We start from the raw sequence: 9,942 nt of genomic DNA, 5'->3' as shown, positions 1-9,942 counted from the left end.
CCAACCCAGAGCCCCTTGCAGCACCACCTCGGGGAAACTCGAGGGCTGGTTTTAGTTGTACGGATTGCTCATCTGAGTGTGCCCTGAGAAAGAGATATGTGCAGCTCCTATCAGGATTTGTCGGCACATTCAGGCGGTGTTGCTGGTCTTGTTTTAACCTGTCGAATTGTCTTGTTGTACCGGGTTACCGAGTCTGATCGGTGTGTCTCAGGTGGAGGTCTATTTCTTTGTTGACCGTGAGAGCTTGTCATGGGCTAAGTTGGGACTCCCCTGCAGGGATTGAACTTTCGAAAGCCGTGCCCGCGGTTATGGGCAGATGGGAATTTGTTAATGTCCGGTTGTAGATAACTTGAACATAAACTTAATTAAAATGAATCAACCGTGTGTGTTACCGTGATGGCCCCTTCTCGGCGGAGTCCAGGAAGTGGACACGGTGTTGGAGTTATGTTTGCGCAGGTTGTTCCTCTAGATTCTCGCTCGCGCTTTGCCTCCTCTTCTCGCTCTCATTTGCAGATAAGTTAGCCACCATATATGCTAGTCGCTTGCTGCAGCTCCACATATATATTGCCTTACCCTTCCTATAAGCTTAAATAGTTTTGATCGCGAGGGTGCGAGATTGCTGAGTCCATGTGGCTCACAGATATTATAACTCTAGATGCAGGTCCAGGTGTTTCCGCTCCAGGTGACGAGTACGAGCTCAAGTGGGAGTTCGATGAGGACTCTCAGCGTTACTACGTGTCTTTTCCTGCTGATCAGTAGTGGTGCCCAGTTGGGGGTGATTGGGACCGTTGTCGCATGTTGGGTTTTCTTCTATTTTGGCGCCGTAGTCGGGCCATGAGTGTTTGGATGATGTATGTTATTTATGTACTTTGATGTGACGTGGCGAGTGTAAGCCAACTATGTATCTCCCCTTTTATTCTATATATTACATGGGATGTTGTGATGATTGCCTAACTTGCGACATTGCTTTCAATGCGGTTATGTCTCTAAGTCGTGCCTCGACACGTGGGAGCTATAGCCGCATCGAGGGCGTTACAGATGGCTACTCATTTAAATCCGAGAATAATGGTTGTTCCATTTATATGAGAGATATGTTTTATGGTCATGCCCCGCTGGTCAATGGTTTATTTTTGTTTAATCTCAAACGTAGTGTTACACATATTCATAGTGTGAATGCCAAGAAGTGTAAGGTTGATAATGATAGTCCCACATACTTGTGGCACTGCCGCCTTGGTCACATTGGTGTCAAGCGCATGAAGAAACTCCATGCAGATGGACTTCTGGAGTCTCTTGATTATGAATCATTTGACATGTGTGAACCATTCCTTATGGGCAAAATGACCAAGACTCTGTTCTCCGGAACAATGGAGCGAGCAACCAACTTATTGGAAATCATACATACTGATGTGTGCGGTCCAATGAGCGTTGAGGCCCGCGGTGGTTATCGTTATGCTCTCACCCTCACCGATGACTTAAGTAGATATGGGTATGTCTACTTAATGAAACACAAGTTTGAGACCTTTGAAAAGTTCAAGGAATTCCAGAGTGAGGTAGAGAATCAAAGTGACAGGAAAATAAAGTTCTTATGATCAGATCATGGGGAGAATATTTGAGTCACAAATTTGGCATGCACTTAAGGAAATGTGGAATTGTTTCACAACTCACGCCGCTTGGAACACCTCAGCGTAATGGTGTGTCCGAACATCGTAGTCGCACTCTATTGGACATGGTGCAATCTATGATGTCTCTTACCGATCTACCGCTATCATTTTGGGGTTATGCTTTAGAGACTGCCGCATTCACTTTAAATAGGGCTCCGTCGAAATCCGTTGAGATGACACCGTATGAATTATGGCTTGGGAAGAAACCTAAGCTGTCATTTGTGAAATTTTGGGGATGTGATGCTTATGTCAAGAAACTTCAACTTGAAAAGCTCGAACCCAAGTCGGAAAAATGTGTCTTCATAGGATACCCTAAGGAAACTATTGGGTATACCTTCTACCTCAAATCCGAAGGCAAGATCTTTGTTGCCAAGAATGGATCCTTTATAGAGAAAGAGTTTCTCTCAAAAGAAGTAAGTGGGAGGAAAGTAGAACTTGATGAGGTATTGCCTCTTGAACCGGAGAGTAGCGCAGCTCAAGAAGATGTTTCTGTGGTGCCTGAACCGACTAGAGAGGAAGTTAATGATGATGATCATGAAACTTCAGATCAAGTTGCTACTGAACTTCGTAGGTCCACAAGGACACGTTCCACACCAGAGTGGTATGGCAACCCTGTCCTGGAAATCATATTGTTAGACAATGGTGAACCTTCGAACTATGAAGAAGCAATGGCGGGCCCAGATTCCAACAAATGGCTTGAATCCATGAAATCCGAGATAGGATCCATGTATGAAAATGAAGTATGGACTTTGACAGACTTGCCTGATGATCGGCAAGCCATAGAGAATAAATGGATCTTTAAGAAGAAGACAAACACGGATGGTAATGTGACCATCTATAAGGCTCGGCTTGTCGCTAAGGGTTACCGACAAGTTCAAGGGATTGACTACGATGAGACCTTCTCACCCGTAGCGAATCTGAAGTCCGTCTCAATCATGTTAGCAATTGCCACATTCTATGATTATGAGATATGGCAGATGGACATAAAAACGACATTCCTTAATGGTTTCCTTAAGGAAGAATTGTATATGATGCAGCCGAAAGGTTTTGTCGATCCTAAGAATGCTGACAAGGTATGCAAGCTCCAGCGCTCAATCTACGAGCTGGTGCAAGCATCTCGGAGTTGGAACATTCTCTTTGATGAGATGATCAAAGCGTTTGGGTTTACACAGACTTATGGAGAAGCATGTGTTTACAAGAAAGTGAGTGGGAGCTCTGTGGCATTTCTCATATTATATGTGGATGACATACTATTGATGGGAAATGATATAGACTTCTTGGAAAGCATAAAGGCCTACTTGAATAAGTGTTTTTCAATGAAGGACCTTGGAGAAGCTGCTTACATATTAGGCATCAAGATCTATAGAGATAGATCGAGACGCCTCATTGGTCTTTCACAAAGCACATACCTTGACAAGATGTTGAAGAAGTTCAATATGGATCAGTCCAAGAAGGGGTTCTTGCATGTATTGCAAGGTGTGAGATTGAGCACTGCTCAATGCCCGACCATGGCAGAAGATAGAGAAAATATGAGTGTCATCCCCTATGCCTCGGCCATAGAGTCTATTATGTATGCCATGTTGTGTACCAGACCTGATGTGAACCTTGCCATAAGTTTGGTAGGAAGGTACCAAAGTAATCCCGGCATGGAACACTAGACAACAGTCAAGAATATCCTGAAGTACCTAAAAAGGACTAAGGATATGTTTCTCGTTTATGGAGGTGACGAAGAGCTCGTTGTAAAGGGTTACGTCAATGCTAGCTTCAACATAGATCTGGATGACTCCAAGTCACAAACCGGATACGTGTATATTTTGAATGGTGGGGCAGTCAACTGGTGTAGTTGCAAGCAGAGCGTCGTGGTGGGATCTACATGTGAAGCGGAGTACATGGCAGCCTCGGAGGCAGCACATGAAGCAATCTGGATGAAGGAGTTCATTACCGACCTAGGAGTTATTCCCAATGCGTCGGGCCCGATGACTCTCTTCTGTGACGACACCAGAGCTATTTCCCTTGCCAAGGAGCCCAGGTTTCACAAGAAGACCAGGCATATCAAGCATCGCTTCAACTCCATTCGTGAAAATGTTCAAGATGGAGACATAGATATTTGTAAAGTGCATATGGATCTGAATGTCGCAGATCCGTTGACTAAACCTCTTCCTCGAGCAAAACATGATCAACACCAGAACTCAATGGGTGTTCGATTCATCACAATGTAACTAGATTATTGACTCTAGTGCAAGTGGGAGACTGTTGGAAATATGCCCTAGAGGCAATAATAAAATGGTTATTATTATATTTCCTTGTTCATGATATTTGTCTATTGTTCATGCTATAATTGTGTTATCCAGAAGTCGTAATACATGTGTGAATACATAGACCACAACATGTCCCTAGTGAGCCTCTAGTTGACTAGCTCGTTGATCAATAAATGGTTACGGTTTCCTGATCATGGGCATTGGATGTCATTGATAACGGGGTCACATGATTAGAAGAATGATGTGATGGACAAGACCCAATCCTAAGCATAGCACAAGATCGTGTAGTTCGTCTGCTAAAGCTTTTCTAATGTCATAGTAAGTGCACGTATAAAGTAACACACATTATGTCAAACATCATAAATCCTAATTAAATATATGATAAATTTGTTTAAACTTTCAAATTTCACATGAAATGGATAGCATCTAATTCCTTACTCATACAAATAGTCAGAATTACCAATCTTCATGATCAACATGCATCTTGAATCCATATCACACATCCTCTATATATTTTTGATTTCCAGCATATGAATAAAGTCAACCTTGTTGCCCCACTTTACTGTTACAGGGAATTGGAAGTTTGAAATCATTTCCGGAGCACAGAATTGTAGTGAAACCTTGTTGACCCTTCTCACTGGAGCATACCTGGTAGGAAGACAAGTTGTTTTGCAGTGGAAAAATAAAGACAACAAATTAAGACTTCATTATTTTGCGAGTAACAAATCAAGACTTCATTAAACAAGAAACAATGTTAAGTCTGTATACATCCTCTCACACTCGATAAACTCTTGTTAAATCTATATTTTAATATCATATTATCCTTCCAGTCAAACAATTTCACAACCATGATGCACATGATGATTCTGAAAATGGACTGGCCCAACCACAACAAAAAATAAATGATTCATACAAAATGAAAGTGGTATAAAAAGTATAGTTGGGATATAAAAAATGAAATCGATATGAAAAATATTCATAGTCTAACACTTTAGGTGAGTTGCATCTAAAAATGCATTTTGTTAAAAGGGAGGAACTATACGATTCAAGGGCGACCAAAACAAAACAAAGGTACAACCAGCAGCTTTGCTTGCAGTCATCTTTAAACTTCACTCTCCTTAACATATTCTTGTCCTTCCCAAAGAATCTGAATCAGTACATGACTCTCCCTAACATGTTCAGTAGCATTTGCTGCATAAAAAAAGAGCAGGAATATTCTGATTTCATGTCAACAATGTGGCAATGCATTTTCTTTATCTACAACGCCATATTTGCAGTCAGGTATTCAGGCATAGAATGCAAAGCTCTGATGCAAGTTAGCATGAAATCTTCAGAATTGGATGCTAAACTCGTACTAAGCACGAACTAACAAGGAGGGCAATAGAGCAAGTACCATCAGCTTATATCTTGACAGTTCTCCAACATCAACTTGTTTCTTTGCCTGTCTAAGCTCTATCCTGCTCGCCCTGCTCGCAAAGTTCAGAGAGCGGAGATTTTCACCCAGGTCATTCTCGTTTGGGCTAACTTGAATAAACATCAAAGTTTAGGAGTCTCCACCTGCAGTGCTTTACACACATTATCACCAAAACTAAAGAATAGCTTCAAACCAGTGTGGCCGACACAAGGAGAAGAAAATTGCATACTTAGTGAGTCTTGCAGCAAACGTGTTAACTTTGAATTCCTGCCAGTTTGAGAAATAAATAAGTTAGCGAGATCATATCATATATATAATCAGCAGTGCAAATTACAACCAACGTTTGAAAGTTGCAAACCTGAAGGGTATGTCCTGGCTCGTAGTTGCAAGAGCGGATATGGCTCTCCATTCATCAAGTTTTCTCCTTTGACCATCACACAATATATACTATATGGAAAATTAATGAGGACGGGATTTTACGGTCTGCAACTTAGTGCGAGTGAATCAAAATCTGGTGAACGACTAGTGTGACCAGCTGTTGTGCTTGTTAGTGTTTGTAGAATCAACAACTTTGGCTTTGCTTCTAGTTTGTAGGATGCCCCAGGCCTCATCCATATTAGTGAATCGTGCTTCAAGCAATCCCGACACATGATGAACTCCCTCTGCAACTTGTCTTACTCCAGCCTATATACCGAGAACAGACATGAGAAGCATGTATTCAGAGAACAGATATGAGAAGTGTGTACTCGAAATTAAGAGAAGCGTACCTCACGGGGAAAGATGCCTCTTGATGGCTAGGGCCTCAATGCACTACGTGTGGTGACGGCGGCGGTGGGTGGCAACGACGACCCGCGCTCTAGGAGAGGCCAGCGGATGTAGGGGTGTGGGCGAGCACGTCCATGGAACAGCGACGACCCATGCTCCAGAAGATGTCGGCAGTGACCGCATCCTTGTAGCGGCAGCCGAGTGGAGGAGCGGCGGACGGCGACACGACCACGTCCGTGGGGCAGCGGCCGTGCGGAGGACCGGTGGCCTGACTTGAGGAGTTGTAGGGGTACTATGTGAAGGTGCTCGTCCATGTTGTGGAAGAATGGCAGATTCGCGTGGTGAGCGGTAATGGTTGGTGGTGGCGATCCAATGGAGGGGCAAGCGTTGGAGACGGGCGGCGTTCATCCCGTCGAAGGCGAGCGTGGGCATTGGAGTTGGGGGTCGTGGAGGTGCTATTGGAATCGGCCAAGGGGGCTATGGGTGAAATATGAGATGCCGCGGCGGCGGCGCTATATGCGGAGAGGATTGTGGATTGTTCCGGTGGATCGAGCGTGATGCACGGACGGAAAACGGGACAGGCTTTGACGAAGGACACAGACGTACCTGCGGGATGACAGAGTTTTCGTCCGCGCGGAAAAACTGCTAAACGCACTTTGAAGGTATGTTGATGTAATCTTGGCTGTTAGATCTAGTTAAGTGATCTAATCGGAAGGCTCTAATTTCTCAGTGTTGTTCTGTGTAGTTTAGGTTGTGTGCACATAAGGATGAATATGTTTGCTTGTTTAATAGTAGTAGAGAAGTATCTTTTCCTTAGACCATGAGATTGTGCAACTCCTGGATACTGTAGTAATGCTTTGGGTGTGCCAAACATCACAATGTAACTGGGTGGCTATAAAGGTGCACTACGAGTATCTCTGAAAGTGTCTGTTGGGTTGGCACGAATCGAGACTGGGATTTTTCACTCCGTACGACAGAGAGGTATCTATGGGCCCACTCGATGATGCATCATCATAATGAGCTCAATGTGTCTAAGCAGTTAGTCATGGGATCATGCATTACGGAACGAGTAAAGTGACTTGCCGGTAATGAGATTGAACGAGGTATTGGGATAGCAACGATCGAATCTCGGGCAAGTAACGTACCGATTGACAAAGGTAATTGTATACGGGATTGATTGAATCCTCAACATCGTGGTTCATACGATGAGATCATCATGGAACATGTGGGAGCCAACATGGGTATCCAGATCCCGCTGTTGGTTATTGGCCAGAGAGATGTCTCAGTCATGTCTACATGGTTCCCGAACCCGTAGGGTCTACACACTTAAGGTTCGGTGACGCTAGAGTTGTTATGGGAATTAGTATGCGGTTACCGAATGTTGTTCGGAGTCCCGTATGAGATCTCGGACGTCACGAGGAGTTCCGAAATGTTCTGGAGGTGAAGATTTATATATGGGAAGTCATCATATGGTCATCGGAAGTATTCGGGGGTTTACTGGTATTGTACCAGGACCACCGAAGGGGTTCCGGGGGTCCACCGGGAGGGTCCACCTGCCCCGGAGGGCCCTATGGGCTGTATGTGGAAGGGAACCAACCCCTAAGTAGGCTGAGCGCCATCCCCCTAGGGCCCATGCGCCTAGGGTTGGGGGGACCCTAAAGGGGGCGCCCCCCTTGGCTTTGGGGGCAAGCCCCCTCCCCTTGGCCGCCGCCCCCTTTAGATCTCATATAGACGGGATGGCCCCCTTCCCCCCTTGCCCTATAAATAGAGGGGAGGAGGGAGGGCAGCAGCACCTCATCCAAGGCGCAACCCTCCCCCTCTCCAACACCCCCTCCCCCTCCGTTGAGCTTGGCGAAGCCCTGCCGGAGAACTACGAGCTCCACCACCACGCCGTCGTGCTGCCGGAGCTCTTCCTCAACTTCTCCTCTCCCCTTGCTGGATCAAGAAGGAGAAGATGTCCCCGGGCTGTGTGTGTGTGTTGAACGTGAAGGCGCCATTGTTCAGCGCTTCAGATTCAACCGCAATCTGAATCGCTGCGAGTACGACTCCTTCATTCGCGTTCTTATAATGCTTCTGTTTCACGATTTTCAAGGGTATGAAGATACACTCCCCTCTCTCTTGTTGCTAGTCTCTCCATAGATTGATCTTGGTGATGCGTAGAAATTTTTTAATTTCTGCAACGATCCCCAACAGAGGACAGCAGCATAACCCGGCAGGCCATGGAAGCAACGGTAAGCGCAAAGATGATAATATTTTGGAATTTGTGGCTAACACCAATGCATAGAATAATGGTCAGTGTCGTAAGGGTAAACCACCCCCATGGGTTGGAGGTTCAGGCTTCAATCTTGAGCAGCTGCTAAATCAGCCCTACCCAAGGCATGGTACTCGAGAAAGACCGTTTGGCCACCTCTGGAAGGATTGCTTCATTATGAAGGAGTACAAAAATTCTAGTCTTTTTCAAGACAATCATGGGCTGGGTGGTGGCTCAGGATCCGACTCTCATGGACCGGGTTATGGCAGTGGCGGTTCTAGCTCTGGATTCCAAGGTAATCAAGGCAATCAAGGTAACCAGGGTAGTTATCATCAGCAGTTAGGTCAGGGGAATCAACAGCAACAATCTGGGTATCAGAGTAACCCAAAGCAGTTGAACAGCGGGAAATACCATGTATTCATCACAAGTTTATGCAAACGGGATCAGAAGCTCCATAAAAGGGCGGTGAACGCCATTGAGCCGGCAGTTCCCCGTTACTTGTGCTGGTCTGAGCAGCCCATTGTGTGGAGTCGGGAAGATCACCCGCCCCGGGTTGATAATCCGGGTCACTTGGCTTTGGTGATCGCGCCTCAGGTCGGAGGATATAAGTTCACCAAGGTACTCATGGACGGAGGGAGCAGCATCAATATCCTTTATTATGAAACCTTCCGTCGCATGGGGTTGACGGATAAAAATCTTAAACCGTCGAACACTATTTTTCATGGCGTGGTGCCTGGTAAGTCGGCGTACCTAGTTGGTAAGATAGCTCTGGAAGTTGCTTTTGGAGATGATCATGACTCTAGGTTGGAGATATTGACATTTGAAGTAGTCAAGATTCATAGCTCGTATCACGCTCTATTTGGATGGCCGGCTTATGCCAAATTCATGGCGCGACCTTGTTATGTTTATCTGCAGCTCAAGATGCCAGGTTACAAGGGGACCATCATAGTACATGGGAGCCGAAAGATAGCTTTGGAGTGTGAAGAAGGTGATGCAGCTTATGCTGAGTCAGTTTCTGCAACCGAGGGGTTCAAATTTTATAAGGACAATGTTGATCCGGCGGATATGACATCTTTGAAGAAGCCAACAACAGAGCATGATCTGGTCTTGAAGTTTAAGTCGGCAGATGATACCAAGCTAGTTGATTTCATTCTTGGCGATTCATCCAAGCAGTTCAGTATCAGTGCTAATCTGGATCCAAAATAGGAAGGCGTGCTCATCAAGTTAATCCGTGAGAACCGGGACATCTTTGCATGGAAACCTTTTGACATGCCAGGTGTACCGAGGGAACTCGCTGAGCACACTCTTAATATTGATCCCAAGTTTAAACCGGTCAAGCAGTTTCTTCGTCGTTTTAATGAAGAAAGGCGCAAGGCCATCGGTGAAGAGGTGGCCCGGCTCTTGGCGGCTGGTTTTATTGTTGAAGTTTTTCACCCTAAGTGGTTGGCTAACCCGGTGCTGGTACTTAAGAAGAACGACACTTGGCGCATGTGTGTGGATTACACGGACTTAAACAAGGCTTGTCTGGTTGATCCTTTTGCTCTCCCTTGTATTGATCAAATTATTGATGCTACGACAGGTTGTGAGCGTTTG

This window comes from Triticum dicoccoides, chromosome 1A (assembly GCF_002162155.2).
Source record: "Triticum dicoccoides isolate Atlit2015 ecotype Zavitan chromosome 1A, WEW_v2.0, whole genome shotgun sequence".
Taxonomy (NCBI): domain Eukaryota; kingdom Viridiplantae; phylum Streptophyta; class Magnoliopsida; order Poales; family Poaceae; genus Triticum; species Triticum dicoccoides.
This window is presented reverse-complemented; position numbering follows the sequence as displayed.